General features: G+C 43.6%; 1 pseudogene; it reads left to right on the forward strand.

Moving 5' to 3' along the window:
* The first annotated feature begins 215 nt into the window (after window positions 1–215).
* LOC120286042 lies at window positions 216–11,752 on the forward strand (annotated as a pseudogene).
* Window positions 11,753–12,163: the final 411 nt, after the last annotated feature.

The raw sequence follows: 12,163 nt of genomic DNA on the forward strand, positions 1-12,163 counted from the left end.
TGTTTTCGAGTTCAAAATCCAGCATCTGAACTCGTCCCCTTATCGTCCACAATTGAATGGAGCCGTGGAAGCCGCCAACAAGAACATCAATAAAATCCTATCCAAGACAGCTGAAAACTACCGCGATCGGCATGAGAGGTTACCTTCGCACTAACAGCATATCGAACTTCGATTCGAACCTCCACGGGGCAACGCCTTTTTCCCCGGTTTACGGCATGGAGGCGGTTTTGCTCGTGGAAGTAGAAATCCCGTCCCCGCAAATTTTATCCCGTGCGGGATTGTCCAAGGAAGAATGGACGCAACAAAGGCTCGAACAACTGAATATGGTCGACGAAAAACGACCGAAAGCCCTCTCGTCATGGTCGGTGTTACCAGCAAAGGGTAGCTCGATCATTCAATCAAAAGGTACGACCCAAGCACTTCGAGGTAAATGAGCTAGTCTTGAGAAAGACGCTGCCAATCTTTCCGAGCTCGGAGGCAAGTTCGCCCCAAATTACGGGGTCCTTATGTAATAAAGAAGATACTCCCGGAGGAGCCTTGATTCGACGAAATGGATGGGCGGGAATTCTCCAAACCAAGTTAATTCCGATGCTGTAAAAAAGTACTACCCTTGAAAGATGTTTATTGTCTGGCATTGCCAAGCACCTCTCTATCAGAATGAAAATGCTTATGCACCTTTATATATGAGTGATGTATTTACACCATCATGAAAAATGTGTGTTTGACTCAATGGAGAAAAATGAATGGTGATGACCAGTCTTTAAGGAAGTGTCATAAATCAAGAAGCAAACTCGATGGCATAACTTGAACAAATCAACATTACCCAGTGCAAACGCATAAGAGTAATCCCCGTCAATTTTGCCCACTCGGTGTAAAGGATGCGTCATTCAGAACCGGGTCTCAAGTTAAAAGAAACCTTCGTCCCCAACAATCTTAGAATCTGAAGCCTCACTTCTTGTTCCAAACACATGCTCTTGCAAGAAGTAATTGCCATTAGAGAATTGGAGGTTTTGATTGTCCATCTCAAATTCCATAGAAGCTTGAGGTACATGACTTTGCCTGATCAAAGGCAGAAGGAAAAATTCCACAGAAGGAATGCGTTGAAGATGAATCAACAACCAGCAATCATGCATGCATGGTCACAAGTGAGGAAGGCCAATCGAAAGAAATGTCAAACTATGCTAAGACGAAAAGGCTGTCATCGACATTCAAACATCATCGGAGTCAGCAAATACAAACTTTGGAGAAGAGTAATTTGGTATCGTTTCCAATACTTCCCTTCTTTGAATTCACTTTTGACATATTCCCCTATTGACAGGAGCATCACAACTCAAGAACCAAACTCAATGGTTAGGCAAATCAATATTGGCCAAGCTAGTACGTGGAAATGACCCACATTAAATTCACGGCTTCGTGTAAAAAGACATGTCATCCAGAGCTAATTCGAGAGAATAATTGACCTAATGAAGCAAGGGACATAGGACTTCATGTCCCCCTCTCACTTCAGGTTCACCCAATCATCGCACACAAAGTGAAGGGTAAAGTTGTATCGATTCCAATTATTTGACTCTTGAAAGAGTTCATGACTAACACATTCCCTCTTGTTTGTTGCAGGATCACCCGACTGTCAAAAACAAAGATAACAAATCAATGAGAGGCATGACAAACTCTCCCAAGCAAAATGGCATCTCAAGTATTGCCAAAGCAAATGACAGAAAAACCTTCAGCCTCAACTCACATTTAATTTTGGCCAAACTAATTGATCTACTTGTACATCTCCTCTTCGCAGGGCAAAAGCAGAGATGCCCGATCGATTCCCAACCCCGACCGATCATTCATGTGTCATATTCCTAATCAATAGGGACAACCATCGACGTCCATTTGCGAATAACCCTTTTGATGTTCAAAATCTAACATATTTGGAAACACCATTATGTTAGCCCCTAAAGTGGTCAATAGGGTCTTTTGCGAGTCAAAACCATTCACTTGTTCAAACTCCATCATATTCAAAATGTTGCATGTCATTTCCAGATGAATTCTACATGATGATTTTGCCTGTCTAAGTCACTGATTCCACTTAGGATTATCAGAATAGACAGTTAAGTAAAGAATACAAGATTAATTGAGCATGCTGGATGAGGCGCGTCATAATGATGACAGGCAAGCCATATCCTACACACAATCCCCCCTATCTATACACTTGTGAGATGAGTGCAGAAGATTCCATGGTTGCGGTGGTAAAGAGTTCTCTCGCGAATGGTACGATAACCAAAATAGTGAGAGGCATTCCATTGCTCACCCCATTGAGCCCCATACATTGATGAAGCTTCTCTCATACCCCTGTCAAGATCAACCCCTACACGGGGGCAGATTAGAAGCAAAGTAGCATCACAAGGTGAGAAGAGAGATAGAAATTTTCTTGCTCGCACTTGCATCAATCTTTGGGTGTCTTTACTGCATATGAACACTCACATTAATTTAAGTGCCCTAGAGTCATGAAGAGCAATTCTTTCTTTACGCACTTGTATTCATTGTACAACTCAATTGAGTCTGTAAATTCACCCTCACATGGAAGCAAAGCAGAAGCTACTACAGCATAATCAGAAGCGCCGACAAAAGATGAAGACTCAATAGTCTAACAAAGGCATTTGCTTGAACTTGTCAAGATCAGCTCTCAAGCAACAAGAATGAAAAAATATGGGCATAAAAAAGCAGTGTACTTGGTAAAAGCAAGGTCAATGCCCATATTTGAAGAACTGGAATAAAAAATAAGGGCATAAAAAAAAAAGCGGTGTCTGGTAAAAGCAAGGCCAATGCCCTCTAGTAAAAAAAATATAGCCAAGAAAAAGTTGTTGTTGTGGTCCACAGAACCTCCATATGACAAGAAAGACTAGTGACAAATGCCAAGACAGTCACCAACTCTCACCCTCTTACATGTGAGCCAAGTCTACATCACATTCCCATTGTAAAAGTCTCTTCAGACTAGGGGCACTTCAATTAACGTGGGATTTCATATGTTTATAAGCATCGCTCGAAGAAGTACGAGCAAGACTATTCTATCTCTTTTCGCAGGACTCTTGACTTGCAAACCCGGAGATGATCGTGCAACATTTTCGTCCATCAGCTTCAACCTTGATGGTCCCATTTGATGAACTACTGACCAAGACTTCATCACATTTTCAACAAAGACCTCTCACATTGGTAAAGTTGTACTGTTTGCGAGAATACTCGGACCCCGCCGACATGATGACAAAGGAGACAAAGTGTGGTCCTTATAAATCCTGCATCAATGGTCGGGATAGCATTTTCCATGAAAGTGAGCGGAAAGTCCTTTCAAGGCGAAAGTCCCTCATCGGCATGCTCAAGACATCTACATTCTAAATGAAGGTTGTCTTTCAAAATCTTCCTAGTGGAAATCAAAAGATGCAGAATCGACAAAATTATCATGCATGAATCTCATTTGAACTCATGAATTTACAGCATATACAATCATGTGTGCATACTATGCAAATAGCAGACATACTCATAGAGATCAGAGATATTGCCAGGTAAGCATATCTCTATTTGTCTTAAGGTACCTACCACTGTCTAGGTACTCTTTTCCTGACACTCGACCTATTCGAGTTGTCCAAAGAGTATTGATAATTGTAACTGACCAAGTATCCATTTATCGTTGAATACCTACTATTGTCTAGGTATCCCTATTGTCTTTGAGTACCGGTCACCGTTCGGATACTCCTTTTTCCTGACACTCGACCTGTTCGAGTTGTCCCCAGAGTATTGATACTTGTGACTGACCAAGTATCTCTTGGAATACCTACTGCCTTCTAGGTATCCCCATATCATCAAGTACCCACCCTTGTCTAGGTACTTCCTTTTCATGACACTCAGCTTGCCCGAGTTGTCCCCAAATAATTAGCAGCTATTCAAGCATTCTATTGCTTTGTGTGCTTGCGCCTACCCAGGTATGCTTTCTTACCCTTGGACCAACTGAGTGGTCCCAGGTTGTATCATCAAGTACTTGTGTTCATCCAAGTATCCCAGTACTTTGTACACCTATGGCTATCCAAGTGTTCCACCCTTTTTAAGTGCCTGTGGCAATCCAGGTAAGCCTCATGCTACATTCAATTCCCCTTTACCAGGAGGTGAGAGACCTTCACGAATATTCGGGGCATGCCCTCGATATTCCCATTTACCAGGAGGTGAGAGACCTTCATGAATATCCAAGGTACATCCTCGATATTCCCAAATACCAGCAGGTGAGAGACCTTCACATATATGCAAAACCCATCCTCGATATTTCCACACGAATATCTTAGGTACGTCCTCGATATTCCATACACCAAGAGTTTGTACCTGTGATCGTCCAGGTACCCCTCCGATGCTTGTGATCGTCCAGGTATCTTCCAAATAGATGCTCTGAGAAAGGTCGGCGCATCTCCCGAGAAAGGTCGGGTATCAGCTGGTGTCTTCGACAGAAGTCAGACACCCCACAAATCGATGCCCTGAGAAAGGTCGGCGCATCCTCCCGAGAAAGGTCGGGTTCCAACTGGTGTCTTCGACGAAGTCGACGCCCACAAATCGATGCCCTGAGAAAGGTCGGTGCATCATCCCGAGAAAGGTCGGGTTCCAACCAGTGTCTTTGACAGAATTCAGACACCCCAACAAAACAGATGCTCTAAGAAAGGTCGGCGCATCTCCCGAGAAAGGTCGGGTACCAACTGGTGTCTTCGATACAAATCAGGCACCCACAAATGAGATGCCCTGAGAAAGGTCGGTGCATCTCCCGTCAAGGCGACCGAAGAAAGGTTCGGGTCCTAGACAAATCATGGATTGTTTTAACAAGGCGACCGAAGAATGGTTCGGGTCCGAGACAAACCACGATTACTCCAACGGGCGATCAAGAATGGTTCGGGTCCTGGAAGAGCGATCTCCCGTTAAGGCGACCGAAGAAAGGTTCGGATCCTAGACAAATCATTGATTGTTTTAACAGTGACCGAAGAATGGTTCGAGCCCGGAAAAGCAACCTCCTCATATCACCAGGTAAGATGACGCCTTGATACTTGCCAAAACTCGGGGTTCACACCCTATCTCACTCACTCCGGTAAGTAACTACGGTATCTTCTTATCTATCATAGTATATGTAAAGTTATATTGCTCTTTTCCTACATAGAATAATAGATCCCAAGTAAAATATAATCTGCTACGCATGTATGGATAAAATTGAGGCATCGGTCTGTCTTTGAATGCAACCTCGCGAGCTCACCTTCAAAGAGGGGGCTATTGACACCTCAATTTTAATTAGTTTTATTAATTAAGTTTTTAATTTTGTCTTTTCGGATAAATAGATAATAAAAGACAAAACAGCAACAAAAACCAAATAAAAACACCCAAAAAAAGCAAAAGCCTAGCCCATCTTTTTTTCTCTCCTTTTCTTCTCCCTCCGCGTGGCCCATATGGCCCATTTTCCTTCAACCTTGGCCCGACCCCTTTTCTTTCTTCTTCTTCCTCCTATCTTCTTCTTCCTCGCCGCTTGCATCCCACGCGCGGTGGCGCGCGCGCAAGGACGGCCTACGGCCGAGGAGTGTAGGGCGACGTCGGCCGGAGGGGATAAGATCGCAGCGCCATTAATGCTGAGCGAGCCGCTGAAAGCTCGATGGGACACCGGTTCAGCCAAGCGGAACCGGTGGGCAAGCCGGAGGCCGGCGACCGAGCCCCTCCGTCGACCGGAGTTCCTTCGCCTATAAATAGGTGGCCTCAAGCATCGTCGGAGGGCGTGGCGAGCTCGGAGATCCTTCACTGAGAGACATCGGGAAGGGTTGAAGGGCGAGCGCAGGAGAGAGCTCGAGTCGCGAGCTCAGCCCACCTTCCACCGAGAGACTTCGGGGAAGGCCGGCGGCGAGTGACTTCAAGAAGGTCAAATCCGGCCGGTGGAGGCTCGGATCTGGCCTGAGTGAGGAGGAATCAAGGCCGAGGAGGGTCCGGCCGAGTAGATCTGGTTTTTTGCTGCTGTTGTTACCGCCGGACGCCGTGCCGCAGCCGTTCGCCTCAGTCCCGACGCCGTTGCTTCGACGGCTTGTTGCCGTGCCCCACCTGCGAAGCCGTTGCCGTGATCGGTTCACCGACGCCGCGCCAGATCGGGAAACCGAGTTGCCCAGCCACCACCATCCGAACGCCATCGCCACGAACAGGTAGTGTTACCGCCACCGCCGCCGTTGTCGTCGCCATAGTTTCCCCCCTCCGAAGTCCAACCCTCGTCGCTACCGTCGCTGTCGCCGCCGTCGCCGTTGCCGCCGCCGTCGCCGTCGCCGTCGTCCCCGCTGTTGTGCCTCGGCGCCGCGATTCGGGAACCCTAGGGTTCCCGATTTTCAGTCGCGACCCGGGTTGACGGTCGGACCGGATCGGAACTGGTAGGGATTCCGCAAAGTGCGGGCGCGGCGGAAGACCGGGTCGCGATTTGGGTCGGATCCGGGTAGGGTTCGCAGGAGCCGGGTCGCGGAGCGGGTCGTGGACCCGGTCGTCGGGCCGGGCCAAAGCGCCCCCAAACGCCCGGCCACGGCGTCGTTTTAGTAAGTAAAAAAAAAAAATAATAATAAATAAAAAGAGATGAAAAATTCGAGTCGGGCCGCGTTTGGGTCGGCCCGGTCGGACCCAACCCGCGGATCCGACCCGGGTCGGTTTTATTTTGTTATTTTAATATAAAAATAATATTTTAATAAATAAAAATTAAAAAAATGTTTTAATTTCCAAAAAATCGAAAAATATTTAAAAATGTCGAAAAATGTTTTATTTTCTAAAAATCGAGAAAAATCAAAAAATAATTTATTTTCCAAAATATTTTGAAAAATATTAAAAAATATTTTATTTTCCGAAATATATAAAAAAAAATCAAAAATATTCCATATTTTCCAAAAAAATGCCAAAAATCCAAAATCTCATGAAAAAGCCAAAAAATTCAGAAAAAGCCAAAAAGACTTGTATTTTTCCAAAAGAAAATACTAAAAATACCAAAAAATCCCTTTTATGTCCAAAAAATGAGAAAAATACCTAGAAAATGTTTTCCCTCCCAAAAATGCATGGAAAATCCCTCGAATATCCAAAAAACCTCAGGGTTTAAACAAGATTAGGTACCGAAAGGGCATTAGTGATTAACTAGTGTAATCAAGTCCCCGATCCTAATTTCTCTCGGTTACGCGGGGTGAGTATTTCTCCCGGTACTTCACTTGGGTTTCTAATCAACCCACCCCAAATCGATTAGTGGCGACTCCGTTTTAAAATTAATTTATAGGTTAAAAATTTAGATTATTAAAGTCGTGAACCGGTGGACTTGGGAGAGTCCGGGCATAATTAATTTCAGCCGAGCCATTAGCCTCCTTAGGCGCTCGTACCCGATTGCGGGCGCCAGAAAAAAAGAGGTCGCGACACCCGCGTTGAGAAGAAGAGAAATGAGTCATTTAAGGCCTTTGCACAAAGGTGGAGAACCATGGTCTCACAGGTGAAGCCAGCTTAGAATGAGAGGGAGATGAAGCAACTATTCCTCAAGACATTACCCCCTGAATACTTCCAAGGATTAGTATTTTCGGGATGTCAAACCTTTTCACAGCTGGTAGATGTAGGTGAAGGAGTTGAGTGGGCACTTATCGAAGGGAAGATATCCACCGGATGTAGTGAGATTTACCTTGGATTCGCATTATTCTGGCAATAATGGTTAGTATGGATCTTGAATTACATCAAATGGATGTCCTTTCCTTAATGGAGAATTAGAGGAAGGAACATATATGGAACAACCTGCTGATTTCATAATGAAAGGCCAAGAAGAAAATGTATGTCGACTTTGGGGGTCGATATATGGCTTTAAGCAGTCATCGAGAAAAAGGTATATACATTTTCATAATGCCATAGTGGCATATGATTTTACAATGATTGACGATGATCAATGTGTATATATCAATAGATCCAATGATCAATTTGTGATCATATCATTATATGTTGATGATATACTAATTGCCAGAAGCAATATGGAGTTGGTTAATACTGTCAAGAGATAGTTGTCTTCTAACTTTGAGATAAAGGATATGGGTGAGGCTGTATACATTCTTGGAGTTAAGATTTCGAGAGATTGTTCGAAGAGATCGTTGTCTCTTTCGCAAGAAACATATATAAATAATGTTCTTGAACGATTTCGTATGCAAGACTGTAAACCCATAGACACTCCTATTGCAAAAGGTGAAGGATTGAGCCATAGACTATGTCCAGGGACTCCACAAGAGAAGGAACAAACAAAATATGTTCCTTATGCTAGTGCTGTTGGGAGCTTGATGTATGCTATGATGTGTACAACACCCGACATATGCTTTGCAGTTGGAATGATGAGTAGTTACCAATCCAATCCAGGTCAAGCACATTGGAAAGCCGTTAAAAGAATACTAAAGTATCTAAAGGGAACTGCTGATTATACGCTGAGTCATTAAAGAAAGGATCTGCAACTCAAAGGCTATTTTGATGCTGATTGGAGAGGAGATTTAAATGAAAGGAAATCTACCTCTGGGTTTGTTTTCTTACCGAATAATGGCACCATATGTTGGAGCAGTAAGAAACAAAAGTGTATAGCCTTATCCACGATGTAATTTGAGTTCGTGGCATTATCAGCAGCAGTGTAAGAAAGTGTTTGGCTTAAGAGATTTTTGGATCATTTAGGTGTTATTGGAAGTGCTGCAGATTAATTGTTGGTTAACTGTGATAGCCAAGCGGCAAAAGCGTACACCAAAGATCCAAAATATCATGGCAAGACCAAACATATAGATACCAAGTATAATCTTGTCAATGATATGGTTGCATGAAAAGATGTGAACTTAGAGTACATACTACGCATGGAATGGTAGCAGATCCTATGACAAAGCCAATACCTAGAGATGTGTTTTGTGGCTACATGAAATCTCTAGGATTGCATAGAGGCTGATGTACTAAATATTGTAATTTCCCTAAATGTTCACAATTTGATGAATTTGTGTTTTCATCATTAATGCCTATGAATCTTTGTTTGATCTTTATGCATCTTAATACTTAGTGCATTACTTTAAGTTAAGAAGTATGTCGGACATATATAAGATTAGCCCACTCACACGGGTAATCGCCTCTATTTACTGTGTGATAAATAGAGATGAGACTGTTTTTAAGCTTATTATCTATGTGATAATCGAGAGCTCAAGCTTAAAACACGTATGTTACCTTAACTAGGTGTTAAGATGAGGATATAATACTTACTATGTCCGAAAGTAAAATACCCCACATATTTTACTTTATTTGTCTAAGATGCCAGATGTGAGTTCTGATGAATTTTGTGAATGAGTAGATACATGAACTCAAGTTAGACATTGGGTATGTCTGAACTATCATCTGTACGGTATTGAAAGGTGTAGACATACACTCCATGGGAAAGGATTTAATACCGTAATACGTATTTCATACTACGTATGCATGAGACGACCAATAAGAGTGACAAAAGTTTGATCTCAACTTTTATGTCATGTGAGACTCTTGAGGAAGAGAGTTCCTCAATTTCTTAGTCCCCTAATGACTCTTACTTATTCTCAAGATTTCTATTTAGTGTTTGCTATCTTAGGATGTTGCCAATGGTCATGAGTGATTCGATCTAATGGGGCATTTCTAGAAAAGCAAGCTGGACTGAAATTGAGAGTTTGAAGGAAAGAGGAAGATCGATTTTGGAGAATCACATTGTAGTTTTGTATTCACCAGTTAACCAATTATGATTGTCTTTATGATAATCATAATTGTGAATACAATATATATATCATTGTTTAAAAGAGATCAAGAGAGATATAAAATGTGATCGATCGATCTAGGGTACTGCATACTAAATCTACTCGGAGTGTGACGCTCATTATGAGCTGCTATATATTCCTAACAGATGTATAGCAACGAGCTCTCAAAGTATGCTAGTCGCACGGATTATTCACCGGTATGAATGTTGAAAAGAGGTAAAGAGAATACTGTGAGCCCACCATGTGCGAGTGGGAGATGAAGGCTTTATTGGTATTGGGCTTAAGGCCCATCTCGCCCAAGTTGGGCCAGAAAAGCCCGGCCCACGGGAATAGGGCCCGTGGAAGGAGATAGGTATAAAAGGGAGGAGAGAGAGAGACATAACACCTGTTGGAACAATCAGTACGTACGCTTCCTTTCTCCCGCGCACTCTCTCTCTCTCAAAAGAAAAAGAAGAAACAAAAAGTAAGGCTTCGGCAATTTCTTCTTCCCTTCATTGCTTAATCGGATCAAACAGGACCGTTTCTCTTCCTCTTGTCGGCATTGGTGTTTAATCTGTGGCTAACAAGGTACGCTTGAATCCGTGGTGTACTTTACGATCGGTGATGCGTGTTTTCCCGGGCTTCGTCTTCCGCATTGATTTAGGGGGGTTCGATTCGGTGTCGAATCCGGTTTTCGGGGATCAGTCATTCCCAACACTTCGTATTTCACTCACATTTACTATGCGTTCCTCTTGCCCGAGCCAACCACATTCAGGCTCAATGTCACTGCGTCTGACCAAACCAAGCTGCCTGGATTGACGGGCATGCTGCAGGGAAAGCCCGGCGGTAAAGACCCTCCTATCCATAGGTGGAGGCAGGTCGGTCCCAAATGTGTTCTCCAGGATGGTGAACAGCTCAGAGACTCGCACAGCATTCATAAACTCCACCATTGAAGTAGCTCGAAAATACGGTTTTGATGGAGTTGACTTGGACTGGGAGTATCCAGCTGATGAACAAGACATGTCCAACCTCGCTCTGCTTTACAAAGAGTGGAGAAAAGCCCTGGATAAGGAGTCCAAAAGAAGTGGTAAAATCCGCTTATTACTGACGTCTGCTGTGTACTATGCATCAGGATTTCAGGTTGACGGTCCACCCAGATCGTACCCCAGTCAGGCAATCCGGAAGTACGTGGACTGGGTCAGCCCCATGTGCTTCGACTATCACGGGTCCTAGGAGAATTTCACGGGCGAGCATTCGGCACTCTATGATCCGAAGAGCAACATCAGCACGAGCTACGGAATCAGTTCGTGGATTCGAGCTGGTGTGCCGAGCCACAAGCTGGTGATGGGCCTACCGTTGTATGGGAAGACATGGACGCTCCAGAATCCAAATGTTACTGGCGTCGGGGCTCCAGCTGTTGGAGTGGGTCCTGGAAACGGTACCTTGACATACAAACAGATTGTTGAGTTTAATGTGCAGAACCATACAGCAGTCAAATTCGACAAGAAGTCGGTGTCGTACTACTCATATGTCGGAGTCACTTGGATTGGTTATGACGATGTTCAGTCTGTGCGGAGGAAGGTCCGATTTGCTCGGTCTCAGCGCTTGGGTGGGTACTTCTTCTGGGCTCTCGGCCAGGATAAGAACTGGATCATCTCAAGACAAGGTACCAATGAAATCACCTTTTAATGCCCATTACACAGAGTAATCACGTGTTGATTCTAACATGTTTGCTTCTTACCCTTCTACTGATGACAGCCTCAAGAGCTTGGGATCACTGATGAACTTGGAAAGACTGTCCGTAGCATGTGACGATTGCAATAAATGCATTTAACTAGTTTGAAATTTGGTCAATTATTGACTTCTCTCAGACAACTTTACAATTAGTCCCGGAAAAATTCTCAGATCTCTCATCTTGAAGGTTCATGATCTCCAAGGATATCCTCTTCATATCATTGGAAAGTGGGAGCCTTTGAGTGTGTATGTTTATCTACCTTTCAATTCAATTTCTGATTTGCTCAAATAGATTCCTTTCATTGAGTTACACAACCAGCCTTTTCCATCAAATATCTGCGATTGCCAATTTCAACAACTAACAATGAACAGTCAAGTGAAGAGCATGAGAAATAACATGCAGTAGCATCTCCCTTTTCTCAGTGTCGTAAAGCACAAGTATCGAAGGATTAGTTGCTGACCAAAGGACGATATAGTTGGGTAACAAAATAAAGCAATTGGTAATTTCGCAAAGCTGTGGCTAGAGGAATTGCGTAGTCCGGGTGCTTCTAGCGAAAAACAAACACCGTGCACTCAATCTTTCAAGTGCAAATTCAAGGGGTTGGAAATGAGATCATAATCGTTGAGCTCAGTAACTGAAGATATTGATAAGCAGAAATAAAATGAAT

This window comes from Eucalyptus grandis, chromosome 3, assembly GCF_016545825.1.
Source record: "Eucalyptus grandis isolate ANBG69807.140 chromosome 3, ASM1654582v1, whole genome shotgun sequence".
In the NCBI taxonomy this organism is placed as follows: domain Eukaryota; kingdom Viridiplantae; phylum Streptophyta; class Magnoliopsida; order Myrtales; family Myrtaceae; genus Eucalyptus; species Eucalyptus grandis.